Below are 26,609 nucleotides of genomic sequence, written 5' to 3'. Positions count from 1 at the left end.
CAGCCCACAAACACGACAGGGAAGAACTCGGGAGGCAAAGGCCTCTCACCTGGGCGCTCAGAATCGAGGGAGCATCTGCACGCGAGCCAGTTTCCACGCGCTCGCTCATCGCTGTCTCATTTGCTAAGGCACGGGGGCAGCAAAATGTTTCCAAATGTACTGACAGTTTTCTTTTTGATTAAAAATTTAAACACTTTCATGGCATTAAATTTAGAAGGGAAACAAAGACTATGACATTTAAGCTTGCGATCTGGAGCGGGTGAGGTGGCGCATGTACTCTGGGGTGGAGCAGAGCCCACACACAGCGAGGCGCCGGGTGTGCCCAGCAGACCGGCCTCACCTGGCACAGCTTCCGAGCCTGCGTCTCCTTGCCGCCGACCCGCTGCCACCCGCCCGAGCTCTCTGGGCACAGAAATGAGCACTTTTCAGGTTTGCAAACTCAGCCCTCAGAGCAGAAATTAACACACAGCAATGACTTGGTACATAGTGATCATGATTATTATTAATTCATTTCCCACAACTATAAATCCTTCCTTTTGCCCCTATATAGATGAGGAACCTGAACACATCTGCTACTCCCTGACAGTATGCATTTCCAAGTGGCAGCATGGTCAGCCTCAAGAGTCCATGTTCTTTATTAGGACACCCACTACCCGACAGTGACAGCATCAATGACACACACTCAGTGACCTGTGCTGTAAGGATCAATCAAGATTTACACCATTAAATCAAACTTGCTATGTGAACTCTCAAATTATTGTGAAAAGATTATTTAATGCTTAGGAGGGTGAAGCAGGTGGGTTGCAATATCAAGGCCAGCTTGGGCAATTTAGAACCTGTGTCAACATAACATAACATGACCTGACATGACGGGGGCTGGGGCTACATCTCAGTGACAGACCACTTGCCTAGCACGCTCACAGCCCTGGGTATAACTCCCAGCGCTACCACACCAAACCAAATCAAATAAAAATGAACAACAAAAAAGTCACTGGTCCGCCTCCCTCCTTGGATAACTGAGGAACTAGGCTGATGGAATTTAATAATTCAGTAATTGGCCCAAAGCCAGAGTCACTGGGGCTAAAGATCAGTGCTCCCTCTGTAACTAGGACAACAGTGTTCTCAATCACTCAGACACCTGCAAATTCAAACCCTGCATGTTAACTAATTCTAGAGCAATAAGCAAAACACACATCTCAAAATCCCAAACGGCAGCGCTGCCTCCTGGATGCTTAGGACCCCCGCAAGGCCAACCACAGCTCCTCACCGTCATGAACTACAGCAGGGACAAACCAGGCTCCTTGTACTCTCGGGACAAAGCCAGCACAGGCAAGCCAGGTGCACTGGCCAGAGCGACTGCAGGGGCATCGAGGCCACTTCTGACCTCCAGGAAGGGACTGAGGCTGTGCGAGGCTAAAGCCAAGCTTCTCACACCGTGGGGGTGACTATGTGCTTCCTTTCCACCACTTGGATACAAGGGCTGAGAAGAGCTGTTCAGCCGATGTTTGGACAGCACCATCCAAATGGACTCGAGCAGGAGGGCAAAGGCCAGGGGAGGCGGTCGGCCGCCTGATGCTCGGGTACCGTTCTGGGGCAGAAGCATGTTGAGGCCACACAGCAAGGCGCCTTCTGCTTTTGCTCTGGGCACTGAGTTTCCCTGAGGTCACGTCCACCCCTGCCGGGTCACACACCAAACACCATGTGTTTTTATTGCTCAAACGTAAAACCCAGGCACATGTTACAGTGAGAGCAGAGTCACACTGAAAATTTAAGGTATCTGGTGTGACATTTCTTTCAACTGAATATTCTTCATGCTTCGGAAGCCCTCTGGAATGAATCCACTTCACAATCAAAGTGACCGCCCATTACCAGGACCAACCACTACACGGAACTCCACGGTCAGGTTCTTTCCACTTGGATGTGGATACAGATGCAACCTTTCTAGGTCACCCGGAAATGCTCATCTAACTAGCCTTTCAAATAAACTCCACTCTGCAGTGCTGGCTTTTGCTTAATATAGTTATGATTCACTGCAGTTCATGCAGGGAATTTAAACAGTTTTTTTATGCAAGGTCAAATCTCTTTGGTTGCCCCAAAAACTAATCAATATTTTGAACATAAAATATTCTGTAGTCGACATTCTTTGTACAAATAAAATGGCTACATTAATAGTTTTCTGCTAAAAAAATGTGAAACTAAACCTTTGGCTATAGGTTAGACAGTGCTACTGAACAGCTCCAGAAAACAGTGCGCCCAGAAGCTGGCATGACGGAGCGGCCTGTGCACACACGTGATCGGTGCGCACACACGTGATCGGTGCGCACACACATGACCAGTGCTACCTTGCACAAAGCACCTGGCTCTGTCCCTGCTGTTGGCCAGGACCAAGGGACCCACTAAGTATTGAGAGGAAATGAAAGGAGATCGCCTGTCACTAGAACAGCAAAGGGTCATGAGAGGCCTCAAACCTTTGCAAAGCGACCTCTTTCTCCTCATCTCCACACTTGAGCAGGAAGGGCGCCCTGCACTGAACCCCTCACGACATCTGCTCCTCCACATGAGAAAAAGCACAGAGAAGAGCCATGGGGGAAAGAAGCCACATGATACAGAAGGTCATCTGTCCTGCACGTGACAGGGAAGGTCGCCTGTCCTGCGTGTCACACGGAAAGTTGTCTGTCTTGCATGCTTCCTGCCTCTTGGAAGAGGCAGGAAAAACACAAGCAACCAATAACTTGGAGAGCAGTGAGCGTGCCCTGGAAAAAGGATTTGGTCGTTCAATCTGAGAACATCTGGACAAGTCCTGCAAGGGAGGGTCCGAGCTCACAAGTCACCCAGGTGCCTCCGCTCTCCAAGGCACATGTGGCGCCACGCGGCAGGCACCGTGCAGAGGAAGGGTGAGGACAGGCGCTGCCTTCACAGGGTGGCGGCCAAGGGGCAGGACAGGGCTGCAGCACTCGTGTGTGGGGTTTGTGTGAGGCACAAAAGCCACCGAAGGGCGGGGCAGCATGCACAGCAGGGGTGCAGGTTCAGCCGTGGCCCTGGGACAGATCCCCCAGGGGATCACCTTCACGCTACGCGCCAGTCCAACGGAAAGTAGAAACAAAGTGACTCCTTGAGCCCCAGATTTTTACACTAAAACACAGACGAAGCCAAGAAGAAAATCAAAAGCTGAAAAAGTGGCTTGGTGCTGAATATCAATCCAACATCTCATTTTACAAATTCTATAGGAAAGCCCCCGTCGTAATTCCAGGGCACAGAGTGCTGCCGTGCTGGCGCGGTGCGCGTCGGCACAGCGCTCACACGCACGTTACACACAGTGCTTCGTTCGTACTACCGGGCTAGGGGTTGCTGGGCAGAGCTTAGACACTTCTCCAGGCACAAAATTAAACCTCCGTACCAACTGACTTCCAGGCATTAAGTAACATTTCAAAATTATCTTTATTAAAGGTGATACAGGAGCTGTTTTCAAACAACTCATACATCGGGAGCCTTGTTCTAAGCTAACACTATAAACAGAATTTTAGATGAGCAAATCTGAAGGCAGGAAATGATCTGTCTGACGGGATTTGGAGTTGCGAGCAGTGATAAGCCACAGCAGCCGTGAGGACGAATGCTGATGCCACGGCCAGACCCTGCCGGAGTCCCAGGCAAGAAGGAGGAAACCATGGGTCTGTGGTAAGGTTCTAAGCCACACAGCACTCCTGTGCTCGGGCCCTGGGACCCACAGCTGGGGTCAAAGGTTACCCTAAGGAAAGGCAGCAGGTGTGGGCCAAGGTGAGGCCGGGCTGGCCAGACCACGCGGGGGCGCTGGAGGGGACAGCCGCAAGGACATGGGCTCCAAGACGGGTGCCCTAGTGTCCTAACACTGCCCTGGTGACATCTGCACAGCTGGAATGTGGAAGACGCATCTCTTCACACAGCACACCTGAGTCCCACCCAGCCCTTCCTCTGAAAATGCCACACTCCGCTGCTGAGTTTGGGGGCAAGATTTCAATGCCATGGGGAAATTACTCAGAAATGGCGCTAAAAACATGACACCCCAAAGTCTAGTGTTCCAGTGCACAGTGTACGCTGGAAGAACAAGCCAAAGGGCATCAGAAACACCAGAGAAGCAGCCTCAAGCCAGGGGCCTGACTCCTGTCCTCCCCTCCCCCATAAAGGGGTGAGCAGGAACCAGAATCCTCTTCCTCAAAGCTGATCAGGACAGCCCTTCACCCCGTCTGACAGGTCACAAGGCCTCCCTGGGGGAGGAAGGCTGGTCGCACAGGGAGGCCACGGGGACCGGGGCAGACAGGTCTGCAGGGGTCAGACCCCAGCCTGCTGCCTGTGTTCCCACACACCGTCCAGTCCTGGCCCCTTAGCATGGAAACACGGCCTCCCTGGCCCTTACTCTGCAGGCTCCCACGTCACGGAACCTCTGATCAAGTCAACCTGCACGTTAGTCCCTCGCCAACCTGCATCTTGTTACGAGAGTCGCCCACGACCCTCCAGACAAGGGAGGAAAAGTATCACCCCTCCCTGTCCATTTTTTAACACAACCAGGCCCAGCTAAGTGTGAGACTTTGTCATTTTTAATAAATACCAATTTTTTTTGACAACACAAGATACCACTCTCCTTTTTAAATATAATTTCTATTCCTCTTAACGAGATTACGCTACTGAACTCGCTTTCAGCGTCTCATGGTCTCCTAACACCACAGCCTATTTTTTGATGGCAGAGACACGGCTCTCTCCTCCGCAGAGTGCAGCACCCTGGCCAAGGCCAGGCACAACCTGGCTCTATCACTGCCCCCGAGGGTGCCTCTCGCAGGTGCTGTGGGCTGAGGTGCGCAGGTGCACGGCACACTGCCCTCAGCCTGTGCTTGGCCAGAACGCTGTCCTCGTCTCGTCCGCTAGGGATGCGCCACGTGGCTTCTGTCCACCTCCCCAGGCACCTCCCGCTCCACCAAGGCCCGGCGTGGAGCTCACTGCTCCCTGCACATCACACCATCCCCCAGGTACATGGCCGGTGCGGTGCAGGGGCATAGCCTGCTGGGCCTGGATGCACAGGGTCACAGGCACACTGTTTGTGCCAACCTGCACCTTTCATTTCTATTTATCTGTCAAGAAAGTTAAGAATCTAAGAAGTTTTGAAATCAAATAGTAGTGACTGACACTGTACCACTGGGGTATACTAAAACCACTCAACTGACCCTGTAATAGAGGGATTTTGTGTCGTTCAAATTATCTCAAAGTTACTAAAACGTAAGCTTCAAAAGTGAGTATCAAAAAAGTGCTTCCTATCTCTAGTAAAAACAATGTCTAATCCCAGTGAATGAAAATCCTGACTCTTGCAGCCAGGCGACACAACAAATCACCCCAAATGCACTTGCCACGTCCCTGCTTCTGTGCCAGGGATCTGAACAGGGCACTGTGGGGAGGACAGGCCTACACCGCAGTGTCTGGGCCTCGGCCCACAAGGCCTCTCACTCACACTTGAGAATGGCACTAGCTTTCCCCGGAGTGCAGATCCCCAAAGGGAAGCCAAAGCCAGGCTCAAGACCTGGCTCAAGACCTGGCTCAGACATCACACAGCACCACTTTGCCAGGCCTCAGTCCAGGATCCAGCACAGGACAGAGATGTTGCCCCTCCATCAAACTCCCACAGAGGAAGAGCATGCAGTCAGCAAGGGAACCCATCGCTGAGGCCATGTAGGAAAACAATCTGTTGCCCTAAATGAATTCCACAATAAAATCTCACCTTCCTCCAACACTGGAAAATTAAAAGCCAGGCTTACCGGGAATCTGGCTAGAAAATCAATGTGCATTTCAACCCGTGTAAGCTAACCTTGTGCTAGCAGGTAATAAAAAGCCGAAAGTCAAAGCTGAAGGACTGCGGCTGAGTGTACCTGGCTGAGCCCAGGGCGCACTTCCCTGGGGAACCTGGACAGCAGTGGCGCCGGAACTGGAGCCAGGACTCACCTGGGCACCAGACCACACTCAGCGCACAGGGTGCGCAGCCACCAAGCTTGTGCCCTGGGCTCCGGGCCCACGCCCCCCACGCCCCCAGGGAGCCCCCAGCATCCTGAGCCACGAAAGGCGGCAGGGAAGGCTTGGACCTAAAACCCTAAGCAGCTCCAAGTCAGAGGCCTGCTGTTAGAAGGAGCACCTTTTTTCTTTTTGTTCTTTTTTTTTCAGTACCGGGGATTGAACCCAGAACTGCTTGACCACTAAGCTTCACCCTCAGGCCTCTTCACTTTTATTTTGAGACAGGGTCTAAGTTGCTCACTTGCCCAACCTGGGCCTGAACTTGCAATCGCCCTGCCTCAGCCTCCCAGAGTGCTGGAACTGTAGGTGTGTGCTACCATGCCTCGCCAGGACAGCTCTTCTAGTGACAAAAGGAAGACAGGAGCCAATGAACTGAAAGCAAACCTCGTCTGCAGAAATCGATCCTCAGGAGAGCAAAGCACCAGGAGCCAGTTTTCTGGTCCCAGATCTGGCTCTGGCCTGCTGTGGGGCTTTAACCAAATGGGATAACTTCTTTGGGCCTCAGTTTCCTCATCTGTAAAATAAAGGGGTAGAATTAGACAAAGGCTCTTAGCTAAGGCCCATAGGTGTATCACAGCCAGGTGCCCACTGAGGAGCTCCCGGAAGACCCACTGCTTTCCCATCCAAGTCTGACCCTGTGCCACCAACGTTCACGGGCAAAGAGAGCAGTTCCACAGCAGTGTGAGGACACTATCCCAGCACCTGGCCCACCTCTCGGGAGACGCTGCCTTGGCCACCAGCACTGTTTGTGAGGCTCTAACAGCTGCTTCCCTCCCGTGCTAGCACAACTGCAACACCGAGCCGGGTACAGTGGTGCAAGCCCGTAACCCCAGCTACTCAGGAGGCTGAGACAGAAGGACCCCAAATTTGAGGCCAGCCTGGGTGATTTAGCAAAACTCCAACTCAAGACAAAATAAAAAGGGGCTGGGAGTTTAGCTCAGTGGTAGAGCACTTGCCAAGCACGTGCAAGGCTCTGGGTCCAACCTCCCGTACTGCAAAATAAAAGCACGGGAGGCTGGCTTCAAAATAACCATGCTACGTATACTTCCAACAAAAAGCAGACCGGCCTTTGAAAATGAAGACCACAGGTCCTCACTTATATCTGCACCTCTGACCTTCTAAACCTGGGTCTCCTTCTCGACCCAGAACCAACCACCACGGCCTCCCGGAAGTCACTCTTGGAGCCTTGGGCAGCTCTCACGACAGAAGATGCTCCGCCGGACCTCATGGGCACATGGGGCTACAGCTACACTTGAGCGCCACGGTGTGCCACCCCATTCTCTGGCTCATAGCCTGAAGTGGCTGCACATCACACACAAAGCCGAAGGCCACCTCCCAACCACAGCCAGTCACCAGGAATCAGGGGTCAGGCAGATGTCACCAGAGGAAGATCTGCACTGAATGGCCCGCAGTGGTACCAAGAGAAAGGATGTGCTTCTTATCGAAAGCCAAATTTATTTACACTAATCATGAATGCAGGCCCTCAGCTGGAAAATCTCACTTAAAATGCCAGAAGGTTCAGAGCCCATTCACAAGCTTTTCAGAATGCATGTGGTTGCCATGGCAACCTTGACATTCTATTTCTTGGCACAGGGACATGTAAAATTACCACCCATAATGCATTTAATACAGTCTGGGGCCACCAATTCACAGCTCTCGGGGTCCCTCTTGGATAAACAAAGAGGACCAGCTGGGGGTGGTGCCCCACTTGCCCACAGACAAGCACAGAGAGTCACACTAGCGGAAATGCTCATCTGAGGCACGAGGGCCAAGGAACCAGAAGGCTTCACCTGCTGCCTGCCAGGCGGAGTGCCGCATGCCAGACCAATCAACCGTCGTCGTTTAAACGGAACAAATACATTAAAACCCAAATCTGCATCTCTGGAATCTGACTGTCTAGAAAAAAACCGGCAGCCGCTCGCTTTCTTCAGATCATATTCGGTCCCTCATGCAGAGGGCGTCTGCCCTCACTAAGCAAGGTGGTTCTTTAGGTGTCACCAATGTCCTTAAGAAGATACAGAGCCCTATTTCTTCAGTTCAGAAAAGATCTATTCAATCTTAATTCTTTGCTCTGACTCATGACATCTGCAGGCATTTAAAATGCAGGCATCATTTTGGAAGTCCCTTACCTTCACACCATCCACCACCTGAACAGAGATGAAAACCAAGCCACCCCGCACGAGCCACACCACCATCCGGGGCTTCACATCCTGGGCTTCCTGCTGCACCAGGGTCTGGGGAGCTGCTGCTGCAGGACGCACTGCGCTGGCCACGGCATGCAGAGTCCTGTGTCCTAATCACCACACTGCAGGGCTGGGGCAGCGCCCCCCCCCCCCGCCACCGGCCTCCTCCCCGCAGCAGGCAGCAGCGCGAGGGGAGCGGGAGGCTCCACCCCGGTGGGTTCTGTGTTCACAGGGACTCTGGTAGCCGCTGCACTGCTTCTTTCTCACAGCTACCAACCTCAGGAGGAGTGCCGGGGAGACTTCCTGGCAGGGGAAGCTGCCTTTGGAATCACAAAGATCTTTCAAGGATCTTGAAAACTGTTAGAGACTCCTTCGGGTTATTTCTGGATCTCCAACCTGTTTCCTAGAGGTGTCTGGGTGTGGTTTTCCCGGGGCAGCTGTGACGCTGCCTGTGCTGGCCGGAAGCCGAGATGAGTGGAATGTGCATCGCAGTCGTGAGGCTCGGTCCTCAGCACTCACACTCTCCCTGAGAGAACCCTGCATCTGCTGCTTCACTCCAAGCCCCATCGAGGCCTTGGCTTTCACGACAGAAACACATGTCCTGCAAGCACTTCCAGCTCCCAGGAGGCGGCAATCACCCAGGCCCTCACTCGGCTGCTTTCCTGGAGCAGAAAGGCCACACAAGCCAGCTCACAAAAAAAGACTTTCATTCGCTCGTTCATGGCCCACGTGCCGCGTGTGAAAAGGTACGCGTCTGCGGGAAAGGTCAAGTCGTGGTGGGTGCAGGCCCCTAGGAGCAGAGGCTGGAGAACAAGGTGTCCAGGCCGAAGGATGAGGACCATGGCAGGGCCCCGGGACAAGGTGCTTCGAGGAAGGGACATCTGATGGGCACAGATGGACAAGGACAGCACGAGAGGAGGGGTCCTCGAGAACCTGCACCATCCTGGTGGGCACGAAGGCCCCTCAACACACGCATGGCCTCCGTCTGTGGCGTGGGCCCAACTTACCCTATGGTGGCCTCAGCAGGCATCTGTGCGTCTGGACCCCGGGCAGACCTATGTTTTTTATTGGAATCCAACTCAGGACCTCATGCTTGCCAGGCAGGCACTGTGCCACTGAGCTAAATCCACAGCCCCAGACCTATGTTTCTGACCCCTGCCAGAAATGGCGCTGTTGCACCACACCCTCCCAGCAGGCACAGCTGCCTCGGCAGGTCTCTGTCCGGTATGTTTTATCCCGTCCTCTGCTCAGAGCCCGGCCCAACACTGAGCAGGTGCGAGTGAGAAGAAAATGAAGCAGACAGTGTCCAGGACAGGGAGGACCCTGGCACACAGGTGCCACGCTGCCTCCTGCCTCCCTGGTCACCTCGCCTGCTCCCCCTCAGCTCTGCAACCCCTCATGCAGGAGCCTGTCACAGCGCCTTCCCACCCGCGTGAGCCCCACCCTCCCCGCCACCCCCACACCAGTGCACCATGCCGAGGTGACAGCTGAGCGTCTGTGTCTATGGCTGCGTTTCCAGAAGACAGCCCCCAGGCCAACACAGGGCCACCTGCGCCCCACAGACGGGACCACGGCCCCGACAGCTGGGCCCTGCCTCCCACGCCACTGTCACCACTGCGTCCCCTGCATCTGTCTGCCCAAGGGTTCACCAACACCATGGGAAAAGACGCCACTGCTCGCGGTGTGGCAAGGTCTCGGAACTGCAGTGTCTGGCCCAGCGCTGCTGCTGAGGTGGGCATGACGCAGGCACGGGTGCACTGCACGGTGACAGTGTGGGCACGGTCCTCGGAGGCGCACTCTGCACTGCTCACACGAGTGGTAACGCTGCTTGGTGTCCCACCAGGCTGCGGCCCAGGCCTTGCTGGACACACCTCAGGCGCAGACGCCTGCCTGGCGGGGACAGCTCGTGGCACGTGGCAATGTGTGGAGGGGGAACACAGGCAGCTCAAGGAAATCTCCCTTCTCCGGGCGCCGTGCTTTAGAGACTCACTAGAGCAGTTTAAAAGCCTCTGAGGAACTTTTATCAGATGCCGCTGGACAAATGTAGATGCCACTCTGGGCACTCCCCACAGAATTTCCAGCAGAGGCTTGCCTTTCAAGTTAGATCAAGGCTGTTTCTCTGGTAGCCTCATCCCGCCGGCCAGGCAGTGGAGTACGGTGAGTCGGCCTCCCCGCTGGGCTGCACGTGGCTCTCCCAGGGCCTCACATCAATGCCCTGTGCCTCGCGGATGGCCCCAAGGGGCGTGCCCACAGTTGCAGGGGGCTGAGGTGGAGGAGCAGTGGGTGCAGGTGGAAGGCACAGGGTTGTCTGCGGGAAGACCCAGGGGCACCTATGACCCTCCAAGTCACCTTTCAGCATGAGCACCGGGAAGCCAGGGCCGGCAAGGGCAGAGCTTGGTGCCAAGGCCCCACAGGCTGATGGAGGCAGCTTCCTGCTGTGCACTCCACAGCTGAGGGGCAGTGGGACTCCAGCTGAGCGGTAACTGCTGCTGCCCCTCGGAGGGCTGGCTCTGCTCTCACCTGGGCAGCAAAGGAAGGGCACCTGGCTGAACTGATGTGATTCCCAACGGTTGAGTGCACGGAAGTCTCCCCAGCACACGCTGTCTCCACATGTGAGACACAGGTGTGAACAACACACGGCCATGATGCACTAGGCGCTTTTCCTCCTCAGCTCAGTTTTGATCTATGAGGCGTTTCAATCTTTGAGGCTGTCAGCTACCTGGCATGACCATGGCACAGCAATCCTCTTTACTAAATAGCAGTGATGAAGTTAACAATATCACTCAGGCAAGTTAGTATCATTAATGCACTTCACATGCATTTGATACAAATTATGGAAACAGTCCCTACAGGCTTCATTTGGACACTCAGCAAAATGTTCAAGAGCACTACCACGCTGCTAAGGTGCTCAGCACTTAAAAACCACAACCCAGTTACCCAGATTAACATGAAAAGCTGCAGAGTGAGTGGCACCCAGCCCTGGGTGGATCTCTCACTCTCAGAGCTACTGGCACTGAAGAACAAAGGAGGTCCCCAAGAGGAAGTGGGAGGGAAGAGAATGAAAAGAAGAAAATAAGAGGCCAAATTTAGTTGGCTTGGAAACAGACTCGATCTTCTCCCCCAACCCCGCAGGATTCTTCTTTGGTAAGACCACTTCACAACCACCAGATGTGACTCGGTCGCTGGAAAAAGGAGAATTCTGGCTGCGTCTCTGGGCCACAGAGGGTCCCCAGGGGCTTCAGATGAAAAACAGGAAGTCACTGGGTCTCCAAAACAGTCGAAGAAGCCCCAGTGACAAACGGGAACCCGGACAGCAGGTAACAGCAGCATCAAGAGCTGGCACCGCCTCCCACAGCGTCCCCTGCGGGTAAAAGTGTACATGCGACTTAAGAGTGGCGGGACAGGACCGGCCGGCGGCTGAGCACAGGGGTCTGGCATCTGCTTCCCGCGGAGCAGCAGCAGCAGCACAGGCAGCCAGCCGCCAGCCACGGGTCTGCCTCTGAGGATGAGCCTTGCAAACACAGCGCGGGACGGGATGCAAGACCAAGGCCATCCCATCCTGTTTCTGTGGATATCTAAAGGGACAGTGCTCTCCCAGCACTGTGGACACGCGAACGCTCACTGCACGGAACACTCCAGGCAGATGGCAACAGACTCGACGCTCAGTACAGCTCCTCCTCTCTGAAAAACACAGGATCAGGCCAAAAGCTAACCCAACAAACGAGATGCAAGTTCAACCAAGCAACTAAAAAGCAGACAAGGGGCCAGGGATACAGCTCAGCGGCACGGTGCCTGTCTACCAAGTGCAAGGTCATGAGTTTAATTCCAGGTACCAAAAAAAAAAAAAAGCAGGTAAGACAACAGAAAAATGTCATTGTCCGTTTGTTTTTTCCTATGCTCAAAAGGCATTAATTTGGGATACACCTTCCAAAACTTTTAAAAAAGCTTCTTACTGCTCAAAACAGTTCACAAGTGATTTTTTTTTTCTGTCTATTTGAGACAGGGTTTGCGATGCAGTTCAGGCTGGCCTTGAGCTCACTTTGTTGCTCAGGCTGGCCTTGAACTCACAACAATCCTCCTGCCTCAGCCTCCCAAATGCTGGGACTACAGGCATGTGGCACCACACCTGGCCTTCATAAATGATTTTGTACCATCCCTTCCCCAAAATCTCAAGACTTTTTTGGTTTTTTCTATTGAGAACTGAACTGAGGCCCTTTGTACTAAGCTACAATGGGAGCCCTTTATTTTTTAATTCTGAGACAAGGTCTCACAAGTCACTAAACTGCTCAAGCTGGCCTCAAACTTGCAATCCTCCTGCCTCAGCCTCCTGAAGTGCTGATATTATAGGCATGTACCACAACACCCAGAAGAGTGCAATAATTAAGAAAAAAAGTCTAACATCAATGGTAAATATGTTACATACATAAGTAAACATTACACTTTAAACATGGAGAAGTAATCACTATGGATCCTATCACTGCCTATCACCCCCCAAAATTTGCTTGATTCTTACGTACTACAAAATAAATAAGAGTATCTCTATTTTTAAGACTGAGAAATTTTAAGTGCCTAGAGGTAAAGACAACAAATCATTAATTCAACACGAAGTTCGTAATACTCCAAGCCTATCCATAACACAGGCAACTAACGGGTTACACAAGCTGCACCCCCAAACTAACAAAAGGCCCTGCTTGTCTCGCGGACAGCACCGGCAAGCCAAGCACCAACCTCGGCGCAGCTCTGCAACTGGCTGAAACACCAGTACCATCATGTGCTTCTATTTTCCGAAGGAAGAGAATCGCGGCTGCTCACAATCCACGGTGAGTCAGCCGGTGTGTGAAGTATTTACATAACGGGAAAACGCGCCATGACCCAAAAGTTCAGCCTGTTCTCATTAGATTACCAGAAACTACAGACACGGAGACACTTCTGTTAACTGAACCAAAATCAGGAAAGGGAACTACTTTAGACACAGGCACATTTTCAATCTGGCAAAGCTAGTTTTTCAGTGTCACTCAACTTCTCGTTACTGAAACTTAGTGTTTTACAACACAATTTAAATACAAAATAAAGAAAATATGCACACTAACAACATAGGTAACTTAAAAACTGACTTTGACACTAGTCACTTGCTACCTGTGTAACTCACCAATGTCAAAACTCAAGAGGGACAGCTTCATTTTTTGCAGACTCCAGTATGGGGCAACGGTTTTGACAAAATTATGGTATCATCCAAGGTGTTCATGGGGCCTTCCCACAGTCTTTCACTGCAAAGAAGAAACAGACCGACAAAACTGTGGGGAATCTTACGCTGCTGCATCCACTGAAATCTTCCCACTCGCTGCCAGCCGTAGCGGCCAAGGCCCACAGTTCCAGCCACTTTGGAGGCTGAGGAAGGAGGATCACAAGGCTGAAGCCAACATAGACAATTTGGGGAAACCTCGTCTCAAAACATAACATAGAAGAGGCTAAGGAAGTAGCTCACGGTGGAGTGTCTCTGGGGTCCATCCTCAGGACCTCAAAAACAAAACAAATCCGAAAGAAAAGAAAAGCAAGTACCCACATTTCATTCGGTGTTCGCCCCCGAAAGAGGATAGTTAAGCAATTAGAACACATAAAACTCTTCTGTTGTGACCTTCAAGAAAACCTTCAGTCTTCTAAAGGTCCCATTTGGAAACCAACACGTTTACACATAGAGCAGATGCAAACACTCCCAGCTCCGTCATCTGCCAACACTCAGAAATCAACATTGACGATTCCATGAACAGAAGATACCTGCAGCAAACGCAAAGTTACCAGGTGCCTTTTACTCTGTAAGTTGGTCCCCATAAAGGGGCAACTGTAAAACACAAGAGGAAGTCTCTTTTTAACCCTGTTAAATGAACTATTTGCAAAGATTAACCATGAAACCCTGGGTGATGCCCCTGTCCTGACAAGTGTTGCCCGGTGGGTACAGAGGCCCAGGACGTGTCCCGCAGGAGGCTGTGCAGTACGAACTCTGCTCATAACTCCTCAGCGCAAGCTGTGAGAGACCAGGCTTGGCAGTCTTGCCAGAAGCTACAGCCCAGACCCATCCAAAAAGCCAGGAAGACTGGAGTGTGTTTCTGTGTGCGTGTCAAAGTTCATTCGCCCTAAGTCAAGTAACGTGAGCAAAAGTAATCCCAAATTAAAAGAACAACCTTGAATACATATTTTCAGATGAGAGCTAGTGCAGTCTATGTAATTTTCCAAAGACCACAGAGAACTTTAGAAGTGATATAAGAAACACGGGACATCTGCTTCAGAAACATCTTTTTAGATGCTTACAATATGCACACTTGGACACATCTGAATATTACTTCATTTTCTAACTTAAAAAGAGCAGACTTTCCTGCAACCTGACAATTAAACATATTTTCAAAACGGAGGAGCCACGTCAGGAAACAGTTAAATGTTTAAATTTTAAAGGTTTCTATCCACATCAAAAATGTATCTTGAAAATATTAAAATCAAACAATTTTTACTATACTCAGCAAGTCAGGAAACTACACTGCCTCAGATGAGTCTGTACCCTGCAGCCCCCAGGCTGGTGCCCTCTCGGCAGAAGCGCAGAGGTCGACAACAGCCACCCGAGTGCAGCCCTGAGCCTGCACTATGCTGTGGGCCCTCAGAGAGGCCAGGGAACAGAGTCCTGAGAGCCAGGAGAGCTGCATTCCACAGCGCGGGGCACACCCGACACCATGTCACGACCAGACCCTGCACCCCACCTGGCCCAGCCGCCCCCGCGGGGCATCTCCTCTGAAGGCCTCAAGTGTGTGTGTTGGGGGGGGGACTTGCAGCATCACTGGCGTCCTGACCGCCTCCTCCCACGCGGGAGGGCAGGGCTAAGCTCTCGTCCCGAGTTTCCAGCCCCTGGCACAGGGCCTGGCACACACACAGAGACAGGGCCACAGCCCATTCTCCACAATCCTGAAACACAAAACAGGCTCCTAGGTCACACAGCAATGTCCCCGGATGTGACCTGAAGCCATCTGTCATTGCTGTCTCACTGAGAACAGACTATCCCGCAGCAAAACTCGTGATGTGTGCATGACCACGCATTCTTAGGATGCTCCACGACACACAGCACGTTCACGGTTCTGCCCTCATCTCAGGAATTCTGAACCCCAGAACACCGTGGCCCAAGAGCTGCAGATGCGGGTCTACACCCTGCAGCTGATACTCAGCGGGAGGATGTCCTCTGCTGGCCAGCAGGCAGCGCAAGTACGACCTGGAGGAAGTCTGCAAACTGGGCCCACATACCTGGCCAGAGGCTGGGACTCCAGGGCGGAGATAGACTGAAGCCCCTGCCCCGGCAGAGCGACAGCCAGCGACCAAGGGCAGCGAGGTAAGAAAGGTGATGATGGCCATGAGGGCAGGGCAGGCAGGGAAGCCACAGGGCTGCCAGACACCACACGCCAGGGCCGGCTGTGGGCAGCACTGTGGGCAGGGCTCGTCCCACTCCAGGGACCCGAGACCCAGCTGCAGCACGGCAGGGCAGGCACGTGGGGCTGCAGACGCATGGGAGTCTAGGAGCAGAAGATAGTATTTAAAAAAAATTTTTTTTGTACTGGGGAATAAACCCAGGGCCTGCGCACTGAACTACAGCTCCAGCACTTTTTATATCAAGATAGGGTTTTTGTTTGTTTTTTGCTTTGTTTTGTTTGTCTTTTTGAGGCAGGGTCTCACTATGCAGTCCAGGCTGGCCTTGAGCTCACTTTGTAGCCCAGACTGGTCTCGAACTCGCAACGATCCTCCTGCCTCAGCCTCCCGAGTGCTGGCATTACAGGCCTGTACCACCACGCCCAGCTAAGATAGGGCTTTAAGTCACTTAACTGCCTGGGCTGGGATTGAACTTGCAATTCTCCTGGTTCAGCTTCCCAGAGTGCTGGGGTTACAGGCTAAAATTAATCTCTTAATTGACAAAGAGTAACTATATATTGAGGGGGTGCAATGTGTGCTTCTGGTATATGTTACACTACAGAAAGGCTGTTATTTAAGGTATCAATCATCTCACCTTTCGCGTGTATGAAGAAAACATTGAGGTCTACCCGAAATTGCAGCAATTTCAAGTACACGTTACTGTTATTAACGATGATCGTGGATGTATGTGGAAGATACCCTGCTACATGAAATGTGCCAGGCACAGAGAGACAAATACTACATGATGTCGTTCAGATGTGGACTCTAGAAACGTCAAACTCACAGAAGCAGGTGGCTCCCAGTGGCTAGGGGACACAATGGTCACGGAACGCAGCATTTCAGGTAGGTTCTACCTCAGCTTGACAGGAGGAAAGGACTCAGAGACGGCCCCGTGTGTGTGTAAACTACGGACTCCAGGCCTTGGCCTCGTGAGCGCTCACCAACAAGGGCAGGATCTCTGACTTCTCATCGTGGCCTCCCATTCCAGCGCGAGCTGCCCTGTTCTCAGCTCTTCCTACTCTGAGGGCAGCCTGCTCGGGGAAGGGGCCGAATCACACCAAAACCACACAGAAGGAGAAAGAGCGGCCAGCATGATAAACAGGAGCGAGGGCGGACAGCTCTGAACCACCAGCAACTGTGAAACACCGTAAACAGGCTCCGAGGCCACCCTCCGTCACCCACACCACCCTGCCCGCACCAAAACTGGCTGTTTTGCTCACACAGGAAAGGGGTCACTGAGGCGCCAGGCAGGCCGTGCTGGTTTCCATCCTTACCTCGGACTCCGACGGGCCAGCAGGCAAGCAGCTCCCTGCAGGCCTCCCCAGCAGAATGAAGAGGCCACCAAACAGCCGCTACGCGCAGGACGGAGGGGTACTTGGAGCAGCTGCAAGACTGGATTGAGGATGACAACATGGGTAAGTGAATCCCACACTCTTTCAGGTAAATACTCACTTGGGTGAGATGTAACAACATAGACTATGACAATGAAGTGGCTTATCAAACTTACATTTCCACAGAGTACCCCAGGGCCCCGGAGGAAGACCCTGTGGGCAAGCGCAGTGAAGGAGCTGTTGGTGTGGTCTTCTAGTTTATCTCAAAAACTCGGACATGTTTTACTTTTACTTCTGGAACACGCTCTTCACCCCTTTCTCCTCATTGGTACTCTTAGCTGCAGCTTGGCGTTCAAGGCCCCTCGGGGTGGGAGGCTCCTCGGGGCCCAGCCTTCACCCTTCAGCACCCAGGCAGCCTGCACAATGTGCGCCCTCCTCCCAGCTGCCCACCACCCGCCCTCACCTCCATGCGCCAGTCCAAGCCCAACACACCCCTGCCTGATGTCCAGCATCTCCTGACGCCTGCCGCTGGAGACCCCAAGCTGGCATTTCCATTACAGCGTGGCACTCCCGGGGGCACCCAAGGGGCAACTCCAACTGCAGAGCCACACCGGGCGAACGTCCTGCGCCGCCTCCTCCCGCCGTCTCTACCATCCCAGCTCAGGCGACGCATGGACTCTCGGCTCAGAGGCCGCCCCTTCCTCCCATGCCCACCCATCCATCAGTAGCAGTCACAGCGCCACCGTGATGGTGCCCCCCCCAGCGCCACCGTGATGGTGCAACCCTGCCAGGCTGCTCTGCTTTTGGTCTTCCCAGGCCCCTCCCCTTTGACCCTTTAGGCCCCCATGTTCAGTGCCACCTGCTGGAAAGACCTTCCCTGGCACCACACGGGCACAGGCTCAGACCCTGCCCTTACCCCGAACCCAGGTCCACCTCCCTCCACAGGCTCCCGATCTCAGCCGGTCCCCACAGCCTGGGACAGAGCTTGGCTCCTCGTGGGGCTAAGTCAATTTTCGTTCTGTTCACAGACTTAACTTTAAAACCTTCCTTTTTGGTTAAAATGAGACCTCCATTCATCCATTCAATAAGCTCACGAGAGTCCACAGGCCCGGCACAGCAAGGCAAGCTGACGTGTACACAGAGGCCGTCCTGGTGACAGCACAGGAAGCCCCGGCTCCAGGCCCTCCTCGGCACTGGGCGCCCAGAGGGCAGGAAACAGCCCATGCCCAGCACCACAGAAGGGAACCCAGAAGCTGACACAACACTGCATAATCACGCGCTATGAGAAAATCACTGCCCAGCAGAAAAACGTGAGAGTCACTTAGTTTTTAAAATTCTAGCAGCCGTACCAAAACCAAAACCACACCAAAAGAAGAAAAATTATTCAGCCTACATTATTTAACCTAACAGAAATTTCTATCAATATGTACTCAATATCAAATGTGATTAATAAGATGCTTAATGTTCTTTATTGTCCACACTAAATCTTCAAAATCGAGTTCAGTGTACACTTAACAGCACATGCCAACAGGAGCCACGGCCGCTGCAGCTGCTGCCCCGACAGCTACCAGCTAAAAGAAATGTTCGTGTAAAGTGAAAAAAGAAAAAAAAAGCAAGTTATGTTTTGTAGAAACCGACAGAATGATCCTGAACAGCCATGAAAATGGAAAGGCCTCCAAAGAGGTAAAACAAACTTGAAAAGGAAGAACAAATTTACACCGACAATTCCCCATTTTAAACTTACTACCATAATCAAAACAACACTGACAGACACACACACCAACAGATTTAGAATCTGAAAGTAAGTCTTGCTTTTATGGTTGATTTGTTTCTTGTGCCCAATTAATTTTTGATTAGGATACCAACCCCATCAATAGAGAAATAATAACCTTTCCAACAAATGGACAACTGAACATCCACATGCAAAAACAAAACCAAACCCCTACCTTATACCATACAAAAATTAACTCAAAATGGACCACAGAGTAGAAAAACTAAAACTTTTTCACTCTCGGAGGAAAACTGGTACAAATCTTCATAAACCTGGGTCAGGCAATGGTTTTAGACATGAGACAAAAAGCCAAACAACAAACTGGGCTTCCACATGTGTAACATCATAGTGTCTCCCTGGTAGAGGGAACTGGAAAGAGTAAGTGAAACTCAAAACATACAATAGATGATAGGAAAGGTTAAGAAACTGCTCAAAGGAAGGAACGACTGGGATGAGGGAAAGAAAGAAGAAACATATATATATATGTATATAGGAGAACAGCTGGGATAACTGTACTGCTGATGTCTGGTGGTTTACTGAAAAGAACAGTTAATGCTTAAAATTTTGTGTATTTTGACCAATCTTGCAGGCTTATATCTGGTAATCTGAGTAACTGATTTGAAGACAGCGATATGCAATGGAACTACCATGGTGAGTTCCTACCACCTTGTCTAGTGAAACTCTGTATTATCTCTAATGTTTTATTTAATAATTATTTTTTATTCACTTTAATGTTTGAACACTCTTCCATTCTTACATCTGATAACCTGAGCAACAAAGATAACACATATGTAATATAACAACCACTATTAATTCCTGTCATTTTGTTTTGAAACCCTGTATCACTTTTAATGTTCTGCTTTGTTTATGTCTGTGATGCTGGCATGTTGCTATGGTTGTTCTTTTTTTTTTTACAGCTCTTTAAAATAAACAATAAATAAATACATAAACTGGGCTTCATTAAGGCCAAAAACTTTCCTACGGTCCAGAAAGTGACAAGATAACCCACAGAGTCAGAGGAAGATTTCCAATCCTGTATCTGATGAAGAAACTGCATCCCTGAAATGCAAAGAACTCGTAACTCAGCAATAAAAAGATGAATAATCCAATTTTAGTGGGCAAAGGACTTGAACATTTTTCCTGTGAAGATAGGTCAAGCTGTCAATAAACACAGGAAAAATGGTCTGTGTCAAAAGTCACCAGGAGAAGGCAAACCTCACTCACAACAGGAGGCCACTTCACATCCACTAGATGGTGGGGAGGAGGTGGACAAGCCAGCTCTCCTGCGGGCTGATGGGAAGGTCTTGGAAAGCCAAGCTGGCAGCTCCTCAAGAGGTCCCACAGAGTTGCAATGTGTCCTGGCTCTGTAAACAACAGAGCACAACATGACTGCACGAAAACTTACACAGCCTGCTCTTAGCAGCTGCTCCTAGCGCCGGACAGAGGGACAGCTCAGCGCCACCAACTGACGAACGGATAGACAGCATGTGGCACTACCCATACAGGGGAACATCATTTGCCTATAAAAAGGAATGAAGCAGTGATACACGCTACAAGGCTGCACCCTGGAAACATTCCATGAAGGAAGTCAGTCCCGAGAGACCATGCATTACATGGCCCCACATACGTGAAATTCCCAGACATCACGACTCACAGGCGCAGAGAGGGTCAGTGGCTGCGGAGACCCAGGGAGGGAGAGTGGGCAGTGATGCTGACGGGCTTCACTGGGGTAATGAAACGTTCTGAGATCAGCGGCGGTTGTTGCAAAGCTGCCCATCGGACCAAAACCCGGGGAACTGCACACTTTGAAATGGTGATTTTTTTTTTTTTTTTTGAGACAGGGTCTCACTTTATAGCTCAGGCTGGTCTTGAACTTGTGGTGCTCCTCCTGCCTCAGCCTCCCAAGTGCTGGGATTATAGGCATGTGCCACCAGGCCTGGCTGAAATGGTGAATTTTGTACGTAAATTATACCTCAAGGCTACTGTTTCAAAAACAAAATTATTAACTTCTAATATCACAAAAAGAAGTATTAATCACACAGAATAATTGTCTTCATAAGAAGACTGAGGTGTGGTGGTGAATGCCTGCAATTCCAGCACTTTGGGAGGCTGAGGTAGAAGGATCACAAGTTTGAGCCTAGCTTGGGCAGTTTAGGGAGACAGTGTCTCAAAATAAAAAATATAAAAGGCCTGGGGCTGTAGTGCAGCATGAAGGCCCTGAGTTCAATCCCTGCTACTGCAAAAAAGAGAAAAGAAAGTATCTGGAAGCCTTGAAGTCAGTTTAGGAGTTCAACTAACCAGAGATGTGAAGGAACTGGGAAAGAATCTTGTCTATTGAACACAGACCTTTTCCTGTCTTCATTTCCTAAACAGAACAGCAGGGCAGCCACCTCTGTGGCGCCCGCCCGCTGGCTCGGGCGGGCGAGGGCAGCGCTGGTGCCTGTCCTTCATGGGCTGGGACCACTGCACGGAGGGGATTTAGAGCCCTGGCCTGATCACCTTGTGATTTGCCTATTAAAAAGATTTTCCTGTAACTGAACGAGTACCACTTTTTTGGTTAAAGATAGTTTTGAAAACTAAGAATATGTAAGTATGTTCCCGCTGTCATACAAACGCCTAAGACTGGGTCCCAAAAAGAGACGAATGGACAACACACGTCGCACCAGTGACGACACTGAGGGGAGGGCGACACCTGCATCTTCTGAACACTGAGCACACGAACCCACCGCTTCCTTCCCAAGATGCGCAGAGGCACAAAGACACACGGCTCCACAGGGCAAATCGCGCCTCCCTCGAGCACACATGAGCAGCACAGGTCACTCAGGAGGCCCCTCCCAGCCCACCAGGCTCCCGCCCACTCCAGGCTACAAACACGGGTCCCACCAAAGGCTGCTGCTGTGTCACAGGCTGTGGCGATGCCGGGTGTCGTGAGGAGGACCCAGGCCGATGAGGCCTTGCCGGGGCCCGGGCTGGCTGCAGCCTCTGCGGCTCACCCTTGCCCAAGAGCGGCACTCAGTGGAGCAGCTTCAGCCTGGAGAGGCGCTGACCTCCGATCTTTGCCAGATGGCGAGGTTCCAGCCAGGGAGGCTACAGAGGTCGGAGCGCCCCTGCTGGCTCAGAAGAGCAGGGCCGACAGCACAGCCGGCTGGACAGGGAGCCACAGCGGAGGCCACGGGTGGTGCGCCTCTGCCCCTCACCCAGGCCACACTGCACCATGCTGTCAGATACAACGTGTGCAACGTGCCTAACCTGATTTCACACACTGGTCCAAGTGCACACACAAGAAGATTCGGACTGTACCACAGTATTGGCAGAGTGGGAAAAATCTTTTTCTTTCTTTTTTTTCCAGTATTGGGAATTGAACCCGGGCCCTCTCCCTGAGCGACATCCACAACCCTTTTTATTTTTTATTTTGAGACAGTATCTCATTACGTTACTCAGGGTGGGCTTAAACTTGGGATCCTCCTGCCCCAGCCTTCTACCATGCTGGGACTATAGGTGTGTGCAACCATGCCTAGCCATTCTCCTCAACTGCACTTTCCGGTGCTGTCCCTGGCAGACGCGCTGACGGAGTCAGGACCCATCCACCCAGCTTTCTCCATGCAGGTTTTGCCCTTGGGGGTGGCCATGCCTGGGCCATCCCCTTCCCTCAGCGGTCTCTGAAAGAACGCCCCGTGGCCTGAGCCCAGCCTGAGCACAGAGTTTCTCTAGGCAGAAAACGCACACCCGCCAAACGCCTTCCTCTGTCCACCGAGCAGCTCCTCTCGGGGCTCTCAGTGCCTCTGCTCACAGGTCAGAGACTGCAGAGATGTCTGCTGCTGGTCAGAAAAGGGGAGTGGTGAGGGCCACACGACCGCTCACCCCAGCCTGGACCCGGGAGTCCCAATTAGCAGCCCAGGACCTGAAGAGCAACAGAACACTGCTGGCAAATGGCCTGCCCATGGGCTGTGTTTCGAATAAAGGGGTGCTTCCCATACCGACTGTCCACGCGTGGTCACAGCCACCTTCTCCAGAGAGCCTGGGGCTCCCCGCCTTGGATCTGAGTCCAAAGGCGTCCTGCCATCCCCCACCCACCACAGCCCACACGGCCCTGAAGACCACGTGCTCTTTATTTTGCAAACCCTCCCTCCCACGAACATTTGACATTGGGGTGTTCTGTTGCTTGCTTTTTGTTGTTTCTGACTATATAGCGTTCCCCAGTTCTTGGAGCCAAGAGCCAGTGACCAGCCTTCTGGACAGGGCCTCCGAGCTGCACAGAGTAGGCAGCAGGCCTCCAAGCTGCAGCAGGCTTGTGTCGCCGATCCTTTCTCCTTTGCTTATTCTCACAACCCTTTAAAAATGCAAGAATCACTTAGACCTGCACTCCTCCCACCCGTTTTAGACACTGTGACTCCCACGCTGGGCTCCGAGGCCCCTGCGACAGCATCTCTGCCTCTGACGATCAGTTACCCACTCTGCTCCTCTTTTCCTGCCCCACAGTTCAAGCGGCCACTGTCGCCACCGCTCTGACCAGGCGACCACTCAACAAGAGCCACCTATTTCTCTCCCTGAGTCACTACTGGGCAATACTAATACTAATAAAATACGCTGTTCATGTCTCCTTCAAATTGGCTGCTTGCAAATGTTTACACTGAATGCTAAATTGCTCTGTGGGCATTTCCCATCCCAAGCAGCTGAAGAACTTGGTTTTGGTGAAGCAGTTTCCTGGGCACTTTCTGAACACGTGAAGACGGGAGCTGGATGGGGTGAACGGCTTTAGTTTGACTCAGTTGCGAACTTTCAAGCTACTGGAAGTTTCCTTCGAAGATCTGTTCCTGTCCACACGTTCCCCTCTTCAAATTTCTATCCAAAGGTTTTATTATAAAGCTTCCAAATAACCCGCACTTGGGGGACACTCAGTTTTCAGAAGGTAGACAAGTTTAAAAAGGGAGCCTTACCAACAACCTTAAAATGAAATTAAGGCAGCAGCTGAGATCCATCTAGAACAGCCAGTAGCCACTAGCCCCAGAGGATGAAGGCCTTCTCCGCAGTAAAAGGTGCCGTCCACACCGCAAGCTCCTTGCTTCTTGTACAGCAGGTCTCCACCCAAGACCTCCTGGACCACTGATGTCTCAGCATCCCCTTCTCTGAGGGCCACCACAGAACCCCCTTAACACCTAACTCACCTTGCCTTTTTATTATTTATTTATTTAGCTTTTTTTTTTTGAGACATCTGGCTTTGTAGTTATATAATTTAGGGTGGCCTTGAACTATATACCCCAGGCTGGCCTCAAACTTGTGGTGATCCTCCTGCCTCAGCCTCCCAAGTGCTGGGATTACAGGCGTGCGCCACCTTGCCCAACTGCCTAGCCTTTCTCCTACCTTCACTCTCCAATTAGAAACTTTAGCATCAGCCTGTGCCAGTTAAGGGTCAGGCCACAGGGACCCTTTGTGCCCCTCCACACCCTGCCCAACCAAAACAGATGCTGCAGCACGCAGGCACGAACACCTTGACCATGCCTTCTTCCACAGCCAAGACCAGACTTCCTGCTGTGGACATCGCCCAGGGACTAGCAGTGCACACAGCACCCTGCCTCGACTTCCTTCAGCACTGACTTGCATGCTGGAGTGACTACGCCACCAGCTCGCAGCTCTGTTTCCTTCCCTGTGATCAGCGCCCACACCCTCCTGCAAAAGCTTTCAAGCAGCACTAGGACACAGCTGCCTGTGCTCCTGGAGCCAGGGTGGACTCTGGGCAGCTGCAGGGATCAGAGAGTGCCCCAGCCTGCGGTCACTGCCCCTGCCTGCCCCACTTGGCCTAGGTTCTTTTCATACATCAAGAGGTGAGGAAAAAATAACCGGCAGAAAAATCCCCTATGCAAAAACCCCAAGCCTGTGGGAAGGAGGGCGGGGCCGTGAATCACCCACTCCTCCACGTGCAGGGCGCACAGGTGAGGGCTGCCTGGGGGTCGGCGAGGACTGGAGGGCACAAGGCAGCAGTGGGGGTGGAGGGGGTGTGGCAGGCGAGCAATGCAATGATACTGGGGTGACGTGGAGAGACGGTAGCCCTGGGCTGGAACCAAGGCGAGAAAAGCAGGATGCAGAGCACCAGGGCCCAAGTGCAAGGCCGCTGGAGGAGAGCGGAAGCGGGCAGCTGGTGAACTCGAAGTACAAACCCCAGGCGGCCGGCGCCCAGCCACTCCCTCCTGGGGCAGGAGGCAGAGGAGCTCCTTCCCCACAGGCCTGGTGAGCCCACTACGTGCAGCGTCCTGCTTGGGACTCGCCCCACCCCACGGGGCCCCTCTGCTTTCTGGACAGGCAGGCGGACTTCCTGTTCTCAGACCCTGCCTGGAACACAGGCTTCAGGACAGTGGGGCACTGCCCAAGTGGTTTCTGCATGACTTGGCGTGTGGGGTGCCTGGCGCACACCAAGGCCCCATCACAGTTATCAAACCACAGACAGGTCCAAGGCCAAGCCAAAGGAGAGGTTCGGGGCAAAGATATCAATTTGGGGAACTTGGGAACCACGGATGGAAAATTATTTTTATTTTTCTAATGGTATGCACTCAGAAATTCCCATGCTACTGACCAAACTTTTGCTCTAAATCACAGTGTCTTAGCAAGGGTTTATCTGCCTGGGCAGAGGGGAGCCAAGCTTCTGTCTTGGGCCCCTCTGTGAACTTCACACAAACCTTGGTAGAACCCCACCATATTAAAAACCTTCGTAATCCCTCGGTTCTCACTCAATGACCAAAGACTGAATTTCTGCAGAAGGCACTTCATCTCATAACAGTGTTAAACCTGAAGGGTTACACACTCACGAGAAATCAAGAAGGGGGGATGTCTACGCAAGCTCAAAACAAGGCTTTTCCACACCAGCACTGCTGCCCGGCATCGAGGGCCTTGTAACTTCTCGGGTGCTGTGCCAGGACTGGAGGGTGTTTCTGGCATCACGGCCTCTCACAAGCTGCCAGGACACCCCCACTGTCACCAGGGGCACCCCTTCGGAAAGCTCCTAGGCACTGCCAAGCCCTCCCTGGGCGCTGGGTTGCCCCTGCGTTGAGACAAGAACCTCCAGCCTGGACCAAGCGGTCTCTCATGCTGCATCCTGGCCAGAAGGCAGGAGGCGATCCAAGTGGTCTTTTACATAAATGTCACCCTCGGAACAGACTGATGCAGTGAAATTTTAAAATCCCCTTAAAAACTACCAGCTCGAACTGTCACCCTTGGCAAAACTGAAAGTGGGTACACAGGAGAACGGTGCTGGTGAAGCAGTGAACCCTGACATCAGGCCACAGCGGCACTTCCTTTGGGGCAGGTCTGAACTGACAGCCCTGGACTGCAGAGCTGGGTGCGGCACCCAAGAGGGCTCCACATCGAGCTGGGTGGGACTACAGGCCCCACGCACTAGTGAGCAGGAGCAGCTGCAAGCCCAGGAGCCTGGCTCAGCCCAGCTGCACCGGGCAGGCGCTGTCTGCGGTGCTGTGAATCTCCACTTGGGCTCGGGCGCCCTGAATCCAGGGAGGAGGGCAGTGTCTGCCCCCTGCGGGCCCTCTCTTCTACCTGTCGTTTCTGAGGCCGCGCTCTCTACAGAAAAGTCAGGAACTCGCACCTACCTGAAACCACTTCAGACCTTTTAAGTGTCAGATGCCCACAGCAGTGCAAAGGCAGGGAGTCTCCCAGCCTCCCGTCCCCCTGCCAGGTCTGTCGAAGGCAGCCTCTAGGGTAAAATTTCTGACAATGAGGTCAAATGAGTTGCTTGCTGGGCGTGGTGGCGCACACCTGTAATCCCAGCACTTGGGAGCTGAGGCAGGGGGATTGCCTCAAGTTCCAAGCCAGCCTACGCTGCACAGTGAGCGCCAGACCAGCCTGGACTAC

The 26,609-nt window shown here is 52.4% G+C and overlaps 1 protein-coding gene across 6 annotated transcripts in view; it reads right to left on the bottom strand.

The window, feature by feature from the left end:
- The window catches only part of Traf3 (TNF receptor-associated factor 3), a 59,216-nt gene extending 42,159 nt beyond the window's left edge, over nucleotides 1–17,057 (bottom strand). For 5 of the 6 annotated variants that reach the window (XM_005410759.2, XM_013507875.1, XM_005410761.2 and 2 more), the window contains exons 1-3: nucleotides 16,925–17,057; nucleotides 13,360–13,477; nucleotides 6,412–6,541 (exon numbers count right to left, since the gene is read on the bottom strand). The gene's annotated coding sequence lies outside the window, so the exon portion shown is untranslated. The remainder of the gene's footprint in view (nucleotides 1–6,411; nucleotides 6,542–13,359; nucleotides 13,478–16,924) is intronic. The other variant, XM_005410757.2, reaches the window with a different exon arrangement.
- Nucleotides 17,058–26,609: the final 9,552 nt, after the last annotated feature.

Source organism: Chinchilla lanigera, unplaced genomic scaffold (assembly GCF_000276665.1).
Source record: "Chinchilla lanigera isolate Chin_1 unplaced genomic scaffold, ChiLan1.0 scaffold00137, whole genome shotgun sequence".
In the NCBI taxonomy this organism is placed as follows: domain Eukaryota; kingdom Metazoa; phylum Chordata; class Mammalia; order Rodentia; family Chinchillidae; genus Chinchilla; species Chinchilla lanigera.
This window is presented reverse-complemented; position numbering and strand designations above follow the sequence as displayed.